This window comes from Furipterus horrens, unplaced genomic scaffold (genome assembly GCF_987537825.1).
Source record: "Furipterus horrens unplaced genomic scaffold, mFurHor1.1.pri manual_scaffold_13, whole genome shotgun sequence".
NCBI classification, from domain to species: Eukaryota; Metazoa; Chordata; class Mammalia; order Chiroptera; family Furipteridae; genus Furipterus; species Furipterus horrens.
In genome coordinates, this window is record NW_028327183.1 from 42667169 (window position 1) to 42689295 (window position 22127).

Here is a 22127-nt window from a genome sequence, read left to right on the forward strand (position 1 = left end):
CGGCGTGACACGGCGGCGGTGAGACCCGTCGGGACCCGGAGGCGGCGTCGGCGGCAATGAGACCCGGCGGACACGGCGGCAGCGGCGGCGGTGAGACACGGCGGGACCCGGCGTGGGCGGCGGTGGGATCCCGGTGGCGGTGGTGAGACCCGTGGGGCGGCGGTGGGACCCGTGGGGGCGGCAGTGGGACCCGGCGGCGGCTGCGATGAGATGCGGCGGGACCCGGCGGCGGCGGCGATGAGACCCGGCTGGAGTCGGCGGCGGCGGCGATGTGACACGGCGGGACCCGGCGGCGGCGGCGGCGGCGGCTGTGGGACCCGGCGGGGGCGGCGGTTGGACCCGGTGCGGCGGCGGCGGGACCCGGTGCGGCGGCGGTGTGTCCCGGAGGCGGCGGCGGTGGGATCCGGGGGGCGGCGATGAGACCCGGGGGCGGCGGCGATGGGACCCGGGATGCGGCGTTTGGACCCGGCGGCGGCGGCGGCGGTGGGACCCGGCGGCGGCGGCGGCGATGAGACCCGGCGGGACCCGGGGGCGGCGGCGGCGGTGGGACCCGGGGGACGGCGGTTGGACCCGTCGGCGGAGGCGGCGATGAGACCTGGTGCGGCGGCGTTGGGACCCGTGGGCGACGTTTGGACCCGGCGGCGGTGGCAGTGGGACCTGGGGGGCGGCGGCGGGACCCGGCGGTGGCGGTGGGACCTGGCGGCGGCGACGATGAGACCCGGCGTGACACGGCGGCGGTGAGACCCGTCGGGACCCGGAGGCGGCGTCGGCGGCGATGAGACCCGGCTGGAGTCGGCGGCGGCGGCGATGTGACACGGCGGGACCCGGCGTGGGCGGCGGCGGAGATGAGACCCGGGGCGGCGGCGTTGGGACACGGGGGCGGCGGTTGGACCCGGCGGCGTTGGCGGTGTGACCTGGGGGGCGGCGGCGGGACCCGGCGTGGGCGGCGGTGGGATCCCTGTGGCGGCGGTGAGACCCGTGGGGCGGCGGTGGGACCCGTGGGGCGGCAGTGGGACCCGGCGGCGGCGGCGATGAGACCCGGGCGGCGGCCTTTGTACCCGGCGGGGGCTGCGGTGGGACACGTCGGCGGCGGCGATGAGACCCGGCGGACACGGCGGCGGTGGCACCCGGCGGCGGCGACGATGAGACCCGGCGTGACACGGCGGCGGTGAGACCCGTCGGGACCCGGAGGCGGCGTCGGCGGCAATGAGACCCGGCGGGACCCGGCGGTGGCGGCGATGAGACCCGGCTGGAGGCGGCGGCGGCGGCGATGTGACACGGCGGGACCCGGCGGCGGCGGCGGCTGTGGGACCCGTCGGGGACGGCGGTTGGACCCGGCGGCGGCGGCGGTGGGACCCGGTGCGGCGGCGGTGGGACCCGGTGCGACGGCGGTGTGTCCCGGAGGCGGCGGCGGTGGGATCCGGGTGGCGGCGATGAGACCCGGGGGCGGCGGCGATGGGACCCGGGATGCGGCGGCGATGAGACCCGGTGCGGCGGCGTTGGGACACGTGGGCGGCGGTTGGACCCGGCGGCGTTGGCGGTGGGACCTGGGGGGCGGCGGCGGCGTCCATGAGACCCGGCGCGAACGGGAGGCGGCGGCGGCGGCGATGAGACCCGGCGGGGCCCGGCGGTGGCGGCGGTGGGACCCGGGCGGCGGAGTTTGGACCCGGCGGCGGCGGCGATGAGACCCGGCGGGACCCGGAGGCGGCGGCGATGAGACCCGGGGGGCGGCGATTGGACCCGTGGGCGACGTTTGGACCCGGCGGCAGTGGCAGTGGGTCCTGGGGGGCGGCTGCGGGACCCGGCGGCGGCGGCGTTGGGACCTGGGGGGCGGCTGCGGGACCCGGAGGCGGCGGCGGTCGGAATCGGGGCGCGGCGTTGGGACCCGGCGACGGCGGCGGGACGGGGGGGGGGGGGGGGGCCGGCGGCGGCGGCGGCGGCGGGGGGGCGGCGGGGGGCCGGCGGCGGCGGCGGCCGGGGGGGGGGGGGGGGGAGCGGGGTCCGGCGGCGGCGGCGGCGGCGGCGGCGGCGGGGGTGGGGCGGGCGGGGGCCCGGCGGCGGCGGGGGGGGGGAGGGGCGGGGGCCCGGCGGCGGCGGCGGCGGGGGGGGGGGAGGCGGGGGGCCGGCGGCGGCGGCGGGGGGAGCTGGGGCGGCTTCCGGGGCTGGGACGGCAGCAGGACCCGTGGCGTCGGTGGAAGTGCTATCGGCCACCGCCCCTCCCGCCGCCGCCGCTCCGGGCCTTCCCGCCGATAGCACCTCCGCCGCCGTCCCCACTTCTGTCCAAGACTCCGCCGCTGATCCGACAGGCGTGGCCACCGACCCTGCACCTGCCGCCCCCGGCTCTCCGACGTCCTCTCCTACCTCCTCTGCCACTGGGACCGCCGCCGCCGCTACCACTCCAGCCGCTGCCACGCACCGCTCCTGCCGGACCCGATCCCGCTACCGCCAGCAGAGGTAGGAGAGGCCGTCGGAGAGCCGTCGGAGAGCCCGGGGCGGCCGGTGCAGGGTCGGTGGCCCCGCCTGTCGGATCAGCGGCGGAGTCTTGGACAGAAGCCACGTTCGCATGCGCCTGCCCGTGCCCCAGCCGGAGACGGAGAAACTGCAAGCAAAGTAATACACACCGACGGGAGCAGAAGACCTCAGCCGGTCAGAAGGATTGAGGTACTTTGTGATGCTTCTATGATCTTAGCAAACTTTTATGCCACCGAGTGGAACCTGCTTCATTGCCCTAGGAGTCTTGTATAGTCCCGATAATGAGTGAGACATCCTTTGACCTGAGTGATTAGATGCCTCTAGAATCTGTAAATATGACATACATGACTGCATTTTCCCAAAGGTGGTGGCACCGGCTGTAAGTGATGATGGAGGAAGCAGCGATGGGCCCAGTTCATCACAGGAAATAGTGTGGGGTAGGCCAGGGGAGGGAGAGCGAGGGCTGGGTGCAGGTGGGCCAGGCTGGGGATCATGGGGAACATCTGGAATGCAGCCCGCCTGGGGACTGAACCTGACCGTGAATCGAACGGATGACCTTTCACTTTGCGGGACGATGCCCAGCCGACTCGCCGCACCGGTTCGTCAGGGCTGCGCAAACTCATTTCAAGACAAAAAGTAAAACAATAAACACAACAAATAACATCCAAAAAAAGTAAGTTCCTTTTTTTTATAATCTTTAGAATGTCGCCTTTTTCTGCCTTTTTAATTTATGTTGTATATATCAAGTATGATTTTTTACTGCTATACCATCTGATGGCTTTTCTGTTTTTCTGTAATTATTCAATGCAAAATACGCAGCCAATGTTCCACGAGAGCTGGAGCTGGATGGGTGTGCTCTTTGTGCACTGCAAGAAGGTCGTGTCGGTTCTCATGTAAAGCACTTGAAACTGACATCAATGCCTGTGAAGTGAAGACGGGCATGCTATGGGGACATTTCATCCTTGTTCCCTCTGGCTTGAAAGTTCTGGTGTTTCTGAAGTCAATGGCCTGATGAAGGCAAGTTGGCTATTTCAACCCAATATTCTGCCCTGTGCTTTCAAAACTTTGACACAAATCTGTCCGTGTCATGGGTCACGTATACTTCTTTATACTCCTAGCTCTTGGCTCAGTGCTCCTAGTTCACATAGGTTCATGTACACATAGTTTTTCTTAGATAGCTTTAATGATGCCGTTTTCTGAGGAGAGAATTCTGGTCAGTCTTTTCCTATTTCTTTGCCATTGCCGTTGGCAAGTACCCAAAATGCTAGATCGGGGGATTCGAAAAACAGTTAAAAAGATGTGATCACAGGTGGCTTCCCGCCCCCCCCCCCGGGCCTTCTTCTGCTTTGTGCTTTTCTGGAATTTTTACAGTGAATTTCTTTTGTAAATGAAAAAATAAATTTCTCCCCATTGGAATACATTACATTCAGTCTCAATAAATGCAAAGGAGATACCAATGATATTTCACATTGTTTTTCCTCAAAGCACTGAACAAATAAAAAATAGACTTAAAATACAGCCATTTCCAAATTATTACATCTTTATATACTTCATTCCTAAGGGGACTGTTTTGTTTGGATCCGAGGGATTATAGTGCTTTGTTGTCTACATGTGTACATACACTTTTTTTATTTCTTTTTTTATTATAACTGAAAATTTGAAGTTTAGTTTGTTTTCATGCATTGCTTTCTCTTTTGATTTTTATTATTTGGTTCGCATCTAGACTGCAAACAAAATAATACGTACCATCCGGAGTAGGAGGCCTCAGCTGTTCAGAAGTATTAAGGCCCTTTGTGATGCTTCTATGATCTTAGCAAACTTTGATGCCACTCAGTGGAAGACTCAGAGTGGTATGTATCTAAAGAATGAGTGTTCACTTCTGGCTATGTTACTTTCTGTGGGGATATGTTAATTTTGGAATCCATATGTTAATCTCTCTAAGATCACTAGCAGTACAGTAATTACAGATATGAAGGTCCTGATGATCACAATTCACACATGATGGAAAACTTAATTTTTATCTAATAGCTTCAACCCCGTCCACTTTTCCACTTGATATCCTTTGGTGCGACTGATAATAAATGACTGCACTGACTTCATTATTTGATTTCTCTGGGTAATCGTCTGTTGCAGAGAATTGTAGAGAAGCAAGTCCTTTAACTGAGTAGCTGAGAGTTTTTAGGGTCAAAAGTGTTTTAGAATGGTGTTAGTTACTCACTGTGCCCTTGGAGTGAAAAGTGAAAAGGCTTCCATTTCCTCCATAGAATGCCTTGCCCGTAATCCATCCCTCTTCTTGCTGGGTCTGTACGATGGCTATAAGCTGCTGTAGTTTTTGGTTATATGCCCTCACTTATCAGTATCTTTCTCCCCATGCTTTAATAATGATATTGCTTTTTCTGTTCAGAATCAGAGCTTCCCCTTTAAATCCTTACTACTTTGAGATAAGAATGAGACTTCTCGTTGTGTTCCTCTAAGCAAACAAAAAGTATCATCAAGCCCTTTATTTCCTTTTAAATAGTAATGTGGCAGGAGTATATTATGTCATCATCTAATGTAATTTTTTTTTTTAAGCATGTAATTACCTTACGGTGCTCAGCCCGGCCCTCAGATGGAATGCGGCCACCGAGCAGGGGCAGGTCACCTGCAGACGCGCCGTGAGCCGTGCTGACCATCGCCTGCTCTGACCCTGAGCTGCGTCGGGTCCTGAGCCCCGGGGTCTTCGTTTCTAAGCCAGGGCCTGAGCCACGGAGCAGCGGCAGGTCGGGGGTGTGGCATCTGCTGAATGGGGCTGTAGTTCAGTGCTAGTCCTCCGTTTTTGGTTGTCACTGAAACCTCTGTATTTTAAATACAAAAGACATAAGTAGTCTAAGTTTGAGTTTGAAATGAGAGGTGCGGTGGGGCATGGCTTTCTCAGGTACAGTGAGAGCAGTCAGCCGTGCCGTCTGTGCTCTGAGCTGAGCAGAGAAGGAGGCGAGGCCAATAGACTCAAACTCTCGATGAGCCTGAAGACTGTTTAATAAGTGTGCGGGAGAAGAGGTTTGATTAGAATGTGGAACTTAAGATTTCTAAGCAGGTGTAGTTTTCGGAAATTAGAAACTATACAGTATAATCCGCATAAATGGTTTACTGAAAGAGAGTAAAATGGAATTACCTTGGAAAGAGATGAAGGATATTATGAATATAAAATGACTTTATATATCGGTCCTCTGCATTTTAAATTCTACCTGCAACTACTTCATTTTTGAAATCACCTTTTAATCAAGATTTCTCTAATTCTGTCCAGAAGTAGTTCATGTGTGTTTTATTGGAGGTGGACCTTCTAAACAGTGGTAGGGATGAGGAAGTCAGGCAGAGCAGAAAGAGAATAAACTAGTGTGCGCTGTAGTACTGAGGGGATCGGGCGACGAGTCATTTGGTGCCTCTGCAAAGTTTATGTGCCAGTTGGGAAGAAAGTCAGTTAGCTGTGGAGCCTCCGAACCTCACTGTAATTTTCACTTAGAAGTTGCTTTTGAACCAGGTGAACTCCTTCTTGCTCCCGGAACAGTCCTTTTAGACTCGCCAGAGATATCGTGGATGGGATGGGCATTACTGGTGTTGAAGGCATCTTCGGAAGGTAAGTGATGGAACGTAAGGTAAAGACGATTTTTGACGCCACGATTATTTGGATAGTCGATTTCTATAGGTTATAGAATTCATTGCTAGAATTACATCTCAGTGCTTTGCCAGTACTAAGGGCCAGACCCTGGGTGAAAATCATTATCATTTCCCCTTCTTTCAGATAACCTGGGACCTCTTCCAGTATATCCTATGGACTGTCTTTCCCAACTTCTTCCGGAAGCCTCCCACCTTTGCCTTTAATACCTCTGTTCTAGCTAACTCTTCTTTTTTACTGCTGAAACTCCTATCGGGCGCTCACAGTCGGGCTCATATGCCTTCCCAAAGGAGCTTACGGTCCACCTCGAATGTCTGCTACAAGAAATGTGCAGTTCCCTGTAGCTTTCCCACCATAGGTCTCTATACTCAGCTTTTAATGGGGCAGAGTCTAGTCAAAGTAAACTAATAATTACCATCATGAGTGACTGAAAGAAATATGTTGTACTATTGTATCATTATATTTGCAGATATTTTAATTAATGTATAGTTGACATAGCATCTTACATTACTTTCAGGTGCTGGGCGACGTAAGGATCCGACATTTACATACCGTACTAGATTGACCATCATCTAGTGGCAAGTAGCTCCTGCTCTAACCTAGTAGTCGGGATGTCCCCTGCTCCTGCTGCTGCCAGCCGGCGCGGCTCCAGCCCTCGTATTCGGCCAGACAAGACCTTGCAAATCCCTGATCCCGGCCAAGCGAGCCGGCCTTCCTTTTGGAACTTCAGCTTTCACCGCGCCCTACAGTCCAGCCCCAAAAGGCGCACAGCGCCGGGACTGAGACACCCCGCCCCAGCTTAGTCGGCCTCTCTTCCCGCGTTGTCTTCTCTCAGCCGCTTCTGTTCTAACAGGTAAGACTGCGGTATGTTTTTTAAATCACTTCCTTCTTGATTTTAGAGTTTGCATATGTGATTCCTAACACACATCCTTGGGTTGGAAATACTTTGCGTTGTTTCTCTACTCCAACCCAAGAAGACCATAGAGTCTCTTTATAATTGAGGCCTTCATTCCTTTTCATTAGTTGATTAGTAAAAGAGTCCTTCCTTTGGCGGTGAAACTGGTTTGGATCTCTGAAATCTAAAGCCATGTCACTGCTGAACTTGAAATCACATAGGGGCCCTGAACTTGTGGACAAACCACTTATATTCACAGTCGGTCCCGCCACACTTTTTAATGGGCCTGGAGGACGCTCAGAACCGCATAAACAGACACCAGATTTGGTACTGCTGATTCAGCGCATTAAACATGTAATGCTAAATACATTGTCCAGTCTCAGCCCGAAGACCTGCTGGGAAACGCAGTAAAGCCATCAGTAAAAAAAGCGTTCTTAACTTTATAATGCTGGAGTATCCTGCAACGTCCCTCATACCTAGAATTGAGTCTTCAGTTTTTATTAAGACCTGTGTGGTAAGCACTTGCTAAGATACGTTTTAAAAAATGTTGGTGCTTATAAACAGCAGAGGCAGTTAGCTGTTCTGAATTGTCAAGGTCATCCATCCCTCACGACCTCCCTTACTAAAATTTGTGATGTCAAGCCACTTGCTCTGGCCATACCAGTTATTTTGGTATTAAAATGTTTCTCCATGTATAACTTAAGATGCCAACCACAGCACTAGATCTTGTGTTTTGAGGAGCTTTCAATAAGTTAGACCTTTTTCTCTTCACTCAAAGTTGGAACTAATTGAGGGGGAAAAAAAGAGAGGGGAAAAAAAAACCCCACAGAAGAGCCTTGGGAATGGGAATAGGATAGAGATCAAAATGTCAGGTTGCTGCTATTAAAGCTCTTGGAGAACAAGACTCAGGAGTGAGGTCAGCAGGGTTGCCAGTGCTGTCACACTCGTAGCCTGGCCTAGCGTCGTGCGTGAGAATTGGGCCTGCAATGTAAACGCCCTCACCCAGCACAGGGAGAGAGGAGAAAGAAAGTGACTGGCGCTTATCTCCTTTTAATAGATCAGTTTCACCACATGAGGAAACACGAGTGGAGGGATGTCACTGCCCCGAACAGTGGCCCGGGAAGGAATTCATTCAGAATGGGGTGAGAAGCCCGGAGCCCCGTACACTGTAGGTCCCCCCACAAAGAAACAAGAAGCCTGTGCGCGCAGTGAGTGTGTCCCTCCCCCAGTCACCTACCACGTGCCTGGCCTCTGCTAGTTTTATAACACTGTTCCTGCTGTTGCTAAATACGCCATCAAGGTGCATTTTGTTCTTCTAACACGTATGTTCTCCTTTCTAGGTCCTCCCGTATGCTCCTCTGTGTGACTGGACCATGAACCCTTCGAAAGCTTTGTATTCACAGCAGGGGCTGGGGATGAAACTGAGCTCCACTTCACTCTGCATGCGGACGACCAGGAACGCAAACAGTCTCCGGTGAGCAGTGTTTTAGGAAGAGCGGTCAGTTGTTCAGATTTTCCTATTCCCGAGGCCCTTTGAAGTGATCTGCCTCATTAATGCCTTTGTGTTCTTGTCATTAGTGAAATTGGCCAGAGTTTCAACAAAGTTCCTGAGGATCTCTTGATGAGAATACAAGAGAAGCTCAAAGGAGTGGAGGAAGGAGCTGTGCTCAGTGTGGGTGGACGAGCCAGTTTACTCCTACAAGAGGCCATGGACCCCCAAGACCTCCGCCGACCTTTCCCAGGGTGGAAAACTTGCGTGTGATATTCAGCATATGAATCACTCTTGAATTCAAGCTTTGGAAATTATACACTGGCCTTATCTCGAACCCACGCACATAACGTTGAATATATAGTATTACTCCTTAACTAAGCAAACTAGCTACTGTGTTTTTTTAAAAAAATGTGAACTTCTCACTTGGGTCACTTAGACATGCTTTGAGGGTCGCAAGGAACATCTCTTCTTGCGCCCTTCAGACATAATTGTCATTCATGCTCCGTTTCTTGGCTAAACAGCTATTTGTTTTTCTTCTCAAGTACACGCTGTATCATTTTCAGTAGAATCTCTAACTTGACGCTTCAGCTGAAACAGAGGCGGCAGGAAAGCAAGAGCGTCACTGGCAGCTTTTCCTCCAGGATGAGTACAGCAAATGTCCTGCTGGTTTTGAGGTGGCCTTTCCTTACAACCTGCTTCCCCGATTTTACGTGTGAATGAAAGATATTCAATATTCGTATGTAAAAGGAAGAAAGCCCCTTCAAAATAGTAACCACCTCTATATAGCATGGTCAAACTACCTTAAAAATAAGCAATGTTGAAAACAAGTTAGTGTTTAAGAAGTATTTTTGGATTTTCAATAGCAAAATCATGCAAGGTTACTGGATAAAGAGTTGTTATATTGTGGAGAACACATTTCAGAGACACAGATATAGTATGGTTACTAGTTTTAAAAAATGTATCTTGGACCTACTCATTCTTTTCTCTTTATCTTTGAAGCTCTCTGTGTTTCCTATTACTTCTCTTTGGGTGATGCCTTTTTCTCTGTTTTCTAGTTCATGAATTAGCTTGTCAGCTGTTCATATAACCTCCTAAAATTATTCATTGGGTTGCTGTTAATTTCTAGCTGCGTATCATTCTTCAGATCTGCCTGTTGTTTCAGGGTGCCTAGTTGGTTTTCTTAACTTTTCAGTTCCTTTTACGTCAGTGGTCACTTTATACATGCTCATTTTATAGTGTCCCTAATGGTTCTATTAAAACAATTTCCTGTTGTCTGTATGTGTTGGTTCTCATATCTGGTAGACTGTTTACGCAGGTATTTTGTAGTTTTGAAAGAGGAGCTCATTTTCAGCAGGGCTTTCTCTGTACTACTCTTGAGTGACGTGTGAAGAATAGTGCCTTCTGGATAAGTTTCGTGTCTCTTTACGTCCTATTCCCAGGGCTGTTACCGACAAAGGACCGCTATTATTTTAATTTCTCAGCTTCAGAGTTTCCAGACCTCGAGGAATGTGAAGGCCCCCCCAGGCCAGGACAGACACTTTTCCTCTTCACCTGCCTGTCCTAGTGGCAGAGTGTTCTCTTGACTTCCCTTTCACTGAGGGGTCATCCGCGATTTGCCTCCTGTTTATGGAGGGCTTCGGGGGAGGGGCATTTAATTCCTACCTGCTGCCTTTTGCAAGGCCTAGGTTACATGTGTTCCCTTATAGCTTGTTCAAGCTGAAACCCACAGGTTGGTGATGAGATGGGCAAATTGTGCCAGGCCAGGTAGGAGAGCCAGAAAGTCAGCTCACAGCTTATGTGTTTACTTTTCAGTTTCCTTCCATTTTGGCCCTCAGGATGTCCCCTTACTTTCTTGTAAGTTCTCCTCTTCATGTAATAGATTGTTTCTTACATCTTCTTCAGCATTTCTGTGTTTTGTTGCAGAGGAAGAGTTGAGCTATCGAGTTTGCTCCACAGCTAGAAATGGGACACTTTCCTGTATCCATACTGTCATCAGATAACAAGTAAAACTACTGACTTACCTATTGGTGAATAGAATTCCTCTTCCACCCTTAGGAAGGTGTTCGTTTCTGCTGCAGAGATTAAGAAACGGGTGGTTGAACTTTCCTCGTATTGTTTAGGTAACCAGTTTATGTAAATAGTTGTTTCTCTTTTGAAGGGTTAGCGTTTCTGTCTCTTGCCAATAGCAAGCACTCACTCAGCTCTTAGCTCCCCATCTTCCTCCCCCCCTCAAACAATCTCTAGCACTTTGTAGACTATAAATTTCTTGGTTTGGTTTCTGGAGCGCTGTTCTTAATATTATTTTTCCTTTCCACTTGCAAACTCATCTCGGTGTATCTTCTTCTTCTAGGCTGACTTCACTGGTCATAAAACTACCATTATATACCAAAGATTAGTAAATCAAAGGAATGTATGCAATTTCGAATGTCTTTAGTTAAGAAAGCCTTGAAATCTTCATGAATGAATAAAAAGTGATCAGTTAGATGATAGTATAGGTAAATGAATTTGTAACTAATTCTTGCTAATAAATGTATCCAAAGAGCTTTGAATAACATCGTGAACTGACTCTTCAGCCTTTAATAGTGTACCATGAGGCTTCTGTCCTGTTCAAATATTCTTACTAATGGCTTTGAAAAGTTTACCCAATATACAGATAACAGAAGTAGGGGAATTATAGGTAAGGAAATTAGAATTCTAAAAGATTTTGACAAGCTGGAACACTGTCTAGAAATAAATAGCACAGGAATTTACCGAGAACAGATGAGCAGTGCTTAGGTTTATAAAACATTAGTTACAGAATATCTGTTGTATGCTGAGTACCTGATGTGCGTTAATATGCAGCATCTTTTGCAAGATTAGCAGCGTTATTTCAGTTTACACCTGGGGAAAGTAAAACTTGGAAAACTAAAGTAAGGATATTAAGGCCACAATGTAGTAAATCGATCATACAAGTCCATGGAGTATCCCTAACTTGAAAAGCTAAAAATGTAGATATGGGCTAAAGCAAATAATCGCAAAGAGAAAAACCTTTGGACTTGTTAAAGACTTAAGTAAGCTAGGTTTAAAAAATGTAAAACCTGTTATACTGGCTTGAAATAATAGAGATATGTGGCGTTTGGAATATTTTAATTGCACCTTAATGAAGTGATGTGTTTTGTAGTGATGTCTTTTAAGTACTATTGAATGTATTTCTTTACTATTCTGTGACCTGTTTTTGAATAAATATTTCTAAAACAAACATATGCTAAGACTCATTCACGTTATTCAAGTGTGTGCGTGTTCTGTGTGCCAGGCACGGTGCTGATTCCCAGGGCAACAGCAGTGAAGCGGGGCAGGCACAGGCAGCCCTTACGCGGCTCCGTCTGGGTCAGACCTGCAACTCAGCGTGCCGTGTGAGCTGGGAAGCCTGCTACTCAGAACCGGCCCGGTGCGCTGCGTCTCGGACAGTCTGAACTGTCTGCTCGTTTTCCTTAACTGTCCCACGACAGAAAGGCAAATGAATGTTCTTTGGACCTAGAGAGTGACCTAGTTGACATTTCCAGTGTCTAAAAGATATGTGTTGGAATGTGACAGATACAAAGATCCCGTCATCTCAGATGTGAAGTTTGTATGCCGCACGTTCCTTTTTTCTTTTTCCCTTTTGTTCCTTTTTTCAGGAAAATTGAATTTATTGGGATGACATTGGTTAATGAAACCGTACAGGTTTCAAGTGCACAGCTCCATAATACCTCATCTGCACTGCCTGTTCTGTGCTCACCACCGGAAGTCAGGACTCCTCTCACCCCCGTGGGTCCCCTCTTGCCCTTCTCCGCCTCCCCACCCCCCCTTCCCTCCGGCATCACCATTCTGTTGTCTGTGCCCTTCTGTTTGTTTGTTCTTGCTTAATTAATCCCTTCTCCTTTTGAACCCAGCCTCCCAACCTGCCTCCTTCCTGAGAGTTCTGTCCGTTCTCTGTATCTATGAGTCTGTTTCTATTTTGTTTGCTTTGTTCATTAGAGTCCACATATCAGTGGCATCATACGGTATTTGTCTTTAATGACTGGCTTATTTCACTCAGCATAATGCTCTCCAGGTCCATCCATGCTGTCACAATAGGAAAGATTTCCTTTTTTTCCCCGTTTCTCTCTCCCCCCCCCACTTCCGTTCGGTTTAAAATCAGTAAACATATGCTTGGGTGAGAATTTTTTAAAAAATGAAACCATGAGGAGTGTTATCTCCCTCCCCTTCACGGAGTCAACTCCTCTTGCTCTACAGTTCCCAGCTCAAGGGTTTCTTCCTCTGGGTGGCCTTCTTCTCTAGGTCTTGACTGCCCTCCTTCAGAGCTTGTGTCTCCATCCATAATACACATTCGCAAGTGTGGTTACCATACAATGAGAGGGATAAAGAGTGTACTAAAATAATGAGTGTGAATTCTTAATGGAATTATCATGCACACGTGGGTCAATGTGCAGAACAGAGTTCTCCAGCTGTAAGGAATGAACAGTACTGTAACCCATTATTCATTCAACAAATATTTTTTAGCCTCTTGATGTAATAAGCATTGAAGTGGGGGAGGCAGATAATAAATGAAGAGGATATGCTTGCTATGATATTACGTGATCTAAAATAAGTAGCAATTAGTTATAGCAAAGAGGATACAGCAGGGAGAGGGTGGGTACGAAAGAGTTGCTTTTTTCTGTGGCTTCAGTAAGGCTTCCCTGAGCAGATGACATTCGGAGGCCAGGAGAGGATCTGGTGGAAGAGCTTCCTGGGCGGGGTAGGAAGGCAAAGGCCTGGAGATGGAAGGATCCAGCATAGCTGAAAGACAGCTAAGGGGCTGGTGTGATGGGAGCATCGTGGGCCAGGAGGAGAGCAGTCACATGCGATAGGAGCGAGGCAGCCAGAGGACCGATTTGTAAGGCCTTGAAAGTACTTGGACTGGTTAAACTGGCCAGTCGTCCTGGTGTGTACTCAAGAGCCCTTTACCTCTCCCTGATTTTCTCAGGGTTTTGGGGTTTTTAAAAATATTTTATTTCTTTATTTTTAGAGAGAGGGGCAGGGAGGGAGAAAGAGTGAGAGAAATATCAATGTGTGGTTGCCTGTCACATGCCCCCAACTGGGAACCTGGCCCCCAACTCAGGCATGTACCCTGACTGGGAATCGAACTGGTGACCCTTTGGTTCACAGGCCAGCACTCAAGCCCCTGAGCCACACCAGCCAGGGCCTCCTCAAGGTTTTTAGAGGCAATGTCCCAAACAGTAGCATGAGCGAGCCGCCCCACTCTCCTTTCCACACCTGATTTATGTTCACCTGAATCCCGACCTAAGCAAAGCTTCTCTGGGTAAGTGTATTTTTGCATTGAGGTACCTTATTGCAATAAGTATGGAACAAGAGGGATGTGTAGGGTACAGTGATTGCAACGGAACCTTTTTCCTTTAGCCCTGTCCCCATGCAATGGTGCCCTACAAGACCCGTTATTCCCCCGGTCCCGGACAAAACTCCAAGGAGAACCTTTAGACACTCATTCTCACATCAGGATGGAAAAAAAGTGCAAAGAACTGATGTCAAAGAGCGTGAGGTCTACAAGGATCACGGCAGTCATCTTTGAAATCCACCTGTATTACATCTAGAAGAGGGATGTCCAGCCTGGGCTACTTCAAAAGTCTACTGTGACTGTCAAGCAAGGAGACTTGTCTCATATTTCCTTTGAGATGCTGAGAGCAGGGTTGGGGTACAGAACAGCCCCAAACACAAGGTGGTGAAGGGAGACTGCGAGCTGCACCTTGGGAAGAGTCCACCACGCTTGCATCCTGGCTTATGTGTTCTTCCAATTTTCAAATGATTCTAAACAAACCCAAATTTATATTTCTATATTTAGCAGCCCCCAGTTTGATTCTGATCCTGTCTGGAGACTGACTGCATGGCCTTCTGCCAGTGATTAAATTAGTCTGTGGGATATCTATTGCTCAGAGCTAACCAATGGTCATGTGATATTTTTAGCAGCTGCAATATAATGTTAGTAAAATTGTGCATTTTTATGACTTTTTAAAGTAACCCCTAATACAGTTTAAAAGTTGTGCCCCTTATTAACCCCACAGGGGCCACAGATCTCTGCAAACAAGAGAGAAACAGAGTGGGTTCTTCATTATGAGGCGGGCAAGAGCAGAGTGCATCCGGGTAGGAAGCCCCCACACCCCGCCACCAAAACACTGCTCTCAGGCCATGCGGAGCAGTGGGCTCTCTCCCTGACTAGCCACTTCCTTTGCCACGCCAGAAGAAAACGATGAGCAGAAAGTGGGGGATGTGGGGGAGAGCCCTCTAAATCAGCCGTGCCCGTGTGCCCTGAAAGACCCACTTACTGCACTGAAGGCCTCCTCGTCGGCCCCCAGCCCCACCCCTGCTGGACCCGTCGCCTCGCTTGGCACACACTCGCCCCCAGGCCTTCCCGCACACAGTCCCTTCTGCCTGGACGCTCTCGTCCCACCCCCGCCTGCCAAGCCATCCCGCAGGCTCACCACCACAGTCTCCAGGAAGGCCTCTCGCTTGTTTCAGGCAGAAGCCGTCTCTCTCTGGTCTCCATGTTATTTCGGAAAAGATAGAAAACTAGTCTCTCTTGAAGTGAACACAAAGGTCCTCCAAGGCAAGCAAGTCTGAGAGACCATCGCAGCCGAGAGGAAACCAGGGGGACACGGCAGCTCAGTGTCCCGCGGGGGCCGGGGTGGGGCCTGGGGCAGAAGCAGGAGTCACATAAGGACAAGGTTTGCAGTTTCCCTCCTGGTGAGAGTCAGCGTTGGTTCATGAATTGCACCAAATGGACCAAGCAGCGTGAGGCGGTATGGGGGGAGACTGGGTGCAAGGGACACGGGGATCCTCCGTGTTGTCTTTACAACTTTCCTGTAAATCTAAAACTGCTCTGAATGAAAGAGTTATTGAAAACAGGAAGGACCTCCACAGTCAAAGCCGATGAGAATGAGGTGGACAGACGGTCGTTGCCAACCACGTCTGCCTCAGGAGAGGGAGCAGAGGGACCCGGAGCCCAGGGGCAAACCCCCCTGTCCGCTTCATTCCCCAGACCCGATCTGCGCAAACACGTGGAAATGAAGACTTAACATTTGCCACTGAGACCTCAAAAATGTGCAAAACTACACAAGCGGTGTGCAGTATTTGGAAGAGGAAATAAAATGTCACCTGATACAAAAATAATTGCTTTTTTTTTTTATTTGGAAAGTCATATGCTGATATCTATTAAATTGAAAAATACATACAGCCTTTGACAACGCGGGTTCACCTGAGAGCTCAGCCTTCAGGAGCGAGCAGCGGCAGAAACCCGGGAGGAGCGAGCAGGCGCCGGCGGGATCGATCGCGGTCCAGGCAGACGCTGTGACCGTATCGCGGTTCCGTCAAAGGACGGGAGCTTCGGACTCAGCGGATGTCTCTGGATTCCTGTCAGCGAGAAAAGCAAGTCCTAGAGGGGAAAATGGGGAGAGAGACTCATTAATGAGTTTCCTTCTGAGGTGATGAAAACTTCTAGAATTAGATAGTGATGGTGGTTGTACAACATTGTGAGTGAGCTAAAATCACTGCATTGTACATTTTAAATGGTTAAAATGATGAGTGCTATGTTATAGTATTTACCACAATAAAAAAGAACACCTACTAAATCCTATAGATGTGTGCATTTTCAGAGTGCTGCTCTAAGGACCCTCCTCACTCGAGGAGACCCTTGCTATGACGAGTGTGCTGTGGGAGGAGGAATGCGTCCCCCAGCCTGCCTGGGACCCAGGGCTCCGGTGCAAGGAAAGAAATCCCTCCCAGGGGGAAAGGAAGGAGCTGGGAAGAGCACTGTGGGGTTAAGGGTAAAGCGGAGAGGCCCCCTGGCTGGGGCTGGGAGGAACCCGTCAGGCAGGAATGTTTTAGACAGACGTGCCGAAGAGCGTGCTCTCTCCACCACGACCTCACAAACCCTCAGTAGAGCACCGAACTTGTTTACGAATGCTTAGCTGGTGCACATTTACTGTGTCAAGTTTTCCTCGGAGGCCAAGGAAGAGGATGGGGTTTAAGTGAAGGTCAAGAAGAAGCTAAAAACTGGGTGAGCCCATGGAGACCTGGAGGATGAGCTTCAATGGGGCACGCTTCTTTAGAAGTCATGTTCCCCTGAGCCTCAGTTAACGGGGAGGGGGCACACCTGTTACAGATGGACATGCTTGGGGTCTTGCCCATCTTTATGGTCCCCGTACTACTTAATACAATGTCAAGCACATAGTAGGTGTCCACTAAACATTTATGGAATAGAATTGTATTAATATGGATCCTTATCTAGAGATATAATTGATATGCAACATTATATAAGTTTAAGGTGTACATTGCTCTATTTCTATATTGTAATATGATTACCACTACAGCATTAGCTAACATTTCTATCTCATCACATAATTATCATTTCTTTCTTGTCGTGAGAACATTTAACATTTAAGATCTAGTCTCCTAGCAACTTTGAAGTATATAATACAATATTATTGATTATCATCACTATGCTGTGCCTTAGGTGTCCGGAACCTATTCGTCTTCTACACACAAATCTGCGCCCTTTGACCAACATCTCCCCAATCTTCCCATCCCCCAGGCCCTGGGAACCACTGTTCTACTTTCTGTTGCAACAAGTTTGACGTTTTTAGATCCCACATATTAGTGACGCCACTCGGTATTTTTCTTTCTCTGTCTGGCTCATCTCACTTAGCGTAATGTCCTTGAGGGTTCATCCATGCTGTTGCAAATGTCAGTATTTTCTTCCTTCTTGTAGCTGAATAATATTCCATTGCATAGATATACACCATATATTCCTTATCAATTTATGCATTAAAGAACACTCAGGTTGCTTCCAAAGAATGCTGCAATGAACATGGGCTACAGATACCTCTTCAAGGTAGTGGTTTTATTTTCTTCAAATATGTCCCCAGAAATGAGTTGCTAATTCATATACCGTAGTCCCTCTCTATATTGTGGTTCACTGTATCGCGAGATTTTTAAAAATATTATTTTTAATTATTTATCGCGGATTTTTTCCTATATCATGGGATTTTGCAGTGGTGTATATATATGCTGTTAAAGTTACATAGGTTTAAGAGTGTAGAATAAATGTAAGGTTCCTACTTCGCGGGGGCGGGGGGGTCTAGAACATAATACCTGCAATAAGGAAGGGAATACTGTAGTTGTATTTTGAATTTTTTGAGCAACTTCAGTAGCATGTTTGACAGTGGCTATATAAATTTACATTCCCACCCTAAAACAAGACTTATCCTTACCAACACTTATCCCCACATCCTTACCACCATTTATTTATTTTCTTTTTGGTGATGGCCATTCTGACAGGTGTGAGGTGACATCTCATTGTGGTCTTGATTTGCACTTTCCTGATAACTCGGGATGTTGAGCATCTTTTCACATACCAGTTAGCCATCTGTATGTCTTCTTTGGAAAAATGTCTGTTCAGATCCTCTGCCTATTTTTTAATTGAAATGTTTGTGTTTGTTGTTATTGTATGTGTTCTTTATATATTTTTGGTTATTAACCCCTTACGCAGTATATGGTTTTCAAGTATTTTTGCCTATTCCATAGGTTGCCTTTTCATTTTGTCGATGGTTTCTTCTGCTGTGCAGAATCTTTTTAGTTTGATGGAGTCACACTTGCTGATTTTTGCTTTGGTTGCTTATGGTTTTGGTGTCATGTCCAAAAAAATCATTGGCAGAATCAGTGTCAAAGAGCTTCTTTCCTCTATGTTTCCTTCTAGGAGTTTTATGGTATCAGATCTTAGTTTAAGCCTTCAATGTGTTTCAAGTTAATTTTTGTGAGTGGTGTAAGACAGGGGTACAATTTCATTTTTGCACATGTGGCTGTCTAGTTTTCCAGCACCATCTGTTGAAGAAACTATTCTTTCCCCGTTGAGTATTCTTGGCTTTAGATAAACATTTTTTAACATTATTTCTAATCAAAACGTGCCGGTAGTGACACAGTTGATGCCTATCCCCAAAGCCCAAAGGACTTTAAAGCCTCCGTTCAGTCTTCCATTGGAGGCTTTGAAGCCGTTTGTCTGTCCATTGCCGTACCAGGCGCTGAGACACCTGATGCGTATCTTCATCTAGTACTACAACCTGTGGGCATTATATTCAGACCACGAACCGAAGTGTGCTGATGAGCTGCCACTGCTCAGGTGGCCAGCAAAAAACCACTGGGCCACTTTCCAGGCCAGATTCCTTTGCCCTTTCGGCGCCTGTGCCCCATCCCTAGTCTTGCTCTCCAGCCCCCACACCTCCAAACAGGAGCCACTGACCACGACACATGAGCAGAGCACACTGCTGGCCTCACACCATCTGGGCCAAGTTTCAGGTCAAGGTAATAGCTTCTGGCATCTGCTTAGCTCTGTACATTTCCCTCAGTTCTTTCATAGGCAGCATTAATTTGGCCTCTCAATAAGCCTAAGAAATGCACAGGGCAGGTTTTATTAGCCCCATGTGATGGATGATCAAATAAGAAGTCAGAAAAGCAGGAAACACAGCAAGCAGTGGGATTCCCTTTGGGACTCTACATCACAGGACTGATTTTATGAGTAAAGTCAACCATTCTGGGAATGAAACCTCCCAGTTGAAACCAATGTGTTCATTCATCTCACCCTTCTTCTGTTCGCTGATCTTTGCATTCCTCCCATCCGGAACAGCGTTTACAGTAATGGTAAGCCTTACATACGTTTTAGAATTAAATGACACATTTTCTTCCCTAAAAGAGGAGCATATGATCAGGTAGTAATGACAAACCAGTAAGCAATCAAAATGCAGTGGTGTAACTATAATTATATTCACTAATTCCATCAAAGTAGTATTTGTTAAGTACTTCCTATATGCCAGGAGCCGGGAAGAGACAGGCGGTGGCATGTGGGATTTCAGCAGCATAGACTCGAGTGGCTGCCAGGAACCAAATCCCAGCTCTTGGGTTTTAGTTTTGGAACATGGGCAAATTATTGAACGTCACGGAGCTTCAGGGTCCTCATCTATACAATGGAGAGCACAAAACATTCCTGACAGGGTAGTAGTGAGGATTATATTAGTTCCTATACATAAAAGCTTCAGAATGGTGCCAGGTCTGTTTAATATGCATTAGCTAGTCACCATTACTAGTTATTACGACTAGGAAGCAGTGATGTAAAAGGCAGAGGCTGAAACTAGGAAAAAAGACTCAGAATTTTTCAAATTACAAACTTAGATTAAAATATATTATTTTTAAAATAATCACCACCACAGAAATATACATATGGTCGGTTGATTTTTTTATAAAGGTGCAAATGGAATTTGACGGGGAAATGAGAATTTTCCATAAGTGATGCTGGAACAACTGGACATGCAAAAAAAAAAAAAAAAAATTCAAGCTTTACCTCACACCATACACAAAATTTTACTCTTAATGGACCGCAGACCTAAATGAGAAAGTTAACGTTACAGAACTTCATCCCATAATGCTCCCCCATACCCCGGTGCAGTCGGCTCTCCCCTCCCCACTCTCCCCTTGCCTTCTGTCCTCTCGTTTTGCTTTTCTTTAAAGAAGCTATGTGAAATGGAATCGCACAATATTTGGTCTTTGGGTCTGGCTTTTGGGTTAGACTAATGATTTTGATTCACTCGTGTTCTTGCACATGTCTGCAGTTTGTCTGTTTCCACTGCTGAGCAGTATTCCATGGTATAGATACACCACATCGGTTAACCCAGCTACATGCGAACACTTGGGTGATTTGCAGTTTGGGGCCATTCTGCATAAGGCTGCTGTGACAGGTCCTTGAATGGACTTAGGTTTTCTTTCACTTGGGTAAACAGCTGTTCATAGGGTAGGTGAATGTTTATAAGAAACTCCAGGCTCTTTTTCAAAGCAGTCGTACAATTTTGCCCTCCTGCAGCCTTTAAGCCAAACTGGGAGGATGATGAAGATGGGGGGGGGGATCACTGAGCTAGCCTCAGGCCACCTGAGGAGTCACACATACGGTGTCATCTTGCACAAAAAAGCAACCGTTCCTTCCGAGACAGACCCTGAGGAAGACAGACGAGGAACTGAGGTACAGAGCAAACTAGCGCCCCCATCTGAACCCAAGCCACACACGAGGCCTCACGTTGGCCTCGGCCCCAAACATCTGAAGAACAAGAGAGACAATTTTTTTTTTACCTTCCAAGCTTGCATTCTTTATCCACGTGCTCACCCTTTGGGATACAGAATTGAAAATATTTAAGAAACTGGAGGATGGGACTATTCCGTATGTAGACCAAGGGCCCTCCTCCTGAATTGTTTCCATTTCATGTGAGTATTTGATTCCTATTTGCCTCATTCGCCTAGATTCATTAGGCAGTGACCGAAGTCCCGTGAAATCCAATAGTGCTATGAAAAGCGACAGGAAACCCGAAGAGCATTCTGTGAAAAGGTCTCTCTGCAAGTTCTTCACCGACCACAGCAGCCGTGAGGCCACTCCGCCCCGGGCTCAGGGCCAGAGCGAGGAGAGCGCTGAGCACCAGACAGGGCTGGGCAGGGCCGGAGAAGGAACAGGGCGGGTCACAGGGCTAGCTGGCTGCTGCTCAGGGCTACAGCATGGGGCCAGAACCAGCAGGCAGTCGCAGGGCCAGAGTTGAGACGGGCTCCCCGGGTGTGGGGTGGGGCTTTTCAGACGCCATCCTGCAGAGCTCCCAAGTTCCCACAGAGGACGTGAAGGGATGGGTCTATGAGACTCTGCGCGACTCTGTCTTCACCCAAAGCATCTCTGACTTTCAGTGGTTTGTATCCTAAGGGTTGTACAAGGCTCATTGCTCTTTTTCTAAGACCAAAAAAAAAACCATCTTCTTACTAAAAACAATTTTAAAATGACTAGTTGAGAGGTAGAGCCCAAATTTTAGCCTCTACAGAGGCAGAGAGAAAACCTACATGTGTTAAGCAGGCTGGCGAATATATAAAAGGGGGTGGTGGGGACTGTGGCCGACTGGAGGGTCTATACGCCCTCCATGGGGCAGCTACCACAGGGCCCCAGTGAGCTGTAGCTCTGAGGGACTGAGGACCCAGTCTTGCCAGACCTGCTGATTTGCAAGAGAACCCAGCCAAACAGATTTTTACATAAAAGCGCTCAATTACTAAAGATCACCAACTAATTCAGTTTATCTTATAATATCATGTAGATCCAAAAAGCATATTAATACCTGGATTGGCCTCTCAATCACTAACTGGCTCTGGTTTGGAAAATACTAGAAATCATAGCAGCTTTTCATTGTTGTGGTGGGGAACTCACACCTTTCTTGAATGTAGAAGAGCTAGTTCTGTCTTTATGTTTTCTGCTAATCATCGTGTCCTCAATGCTTAGCCCGGAGCCTGGCCCTTCACTGCCCAAACCAGCTGTGGAATGACGGGGTGTGTCGTTGTCACCTGGCTCTCTGTTGCACCCACTTAGGCCTCAAATCTCAAACAAGTCTCCACTTCTGCTTTGATATTCCAGGTGGCAACCTTGTGGGAGGTAGACCATTCATGGGTGGGCAAACCTGGCACATCTGTATTTTTCTGGGCACTGCTGAATAATCTAAAAAGACAGGCTGTGTACTTAAGCCAGTCCAAAGCTGTGCTCT

At 48.7% G+C, this 22127-nt stretch overlaps 1 long non-coding RNA gene across 2 annotated transcripts; it reads left to right on the forward strand.

Annotated features, from left to right (window-relative positions):
• Nucleotides 1–2948: 2948 nt before the first annotated feature.
• LOC149994780 (uncharacterized) lies at nt 2949–5861 on the forward strand. Of its 2 annotated transcripts, none has more exons than XR_016507699.1 (3): nt 2949–3145; nt 3292–3489; nt 4196–4371. It is a non-coding gene; the product is annotated as an uncharacterized LOC149994780 (long non-coding RNA). The 2 variants fall into 2 exon arrangements; XR_016507700.1 differs by lacking the exon at nt 2949–3145 and adding an exon at nt 5044–5861 and having other exon boundaries at nt 3157–3489; nt 4196–4322.
• The last annotated feature ends 16266 nt before the right edge of the window (nt 5862–22127 follow it).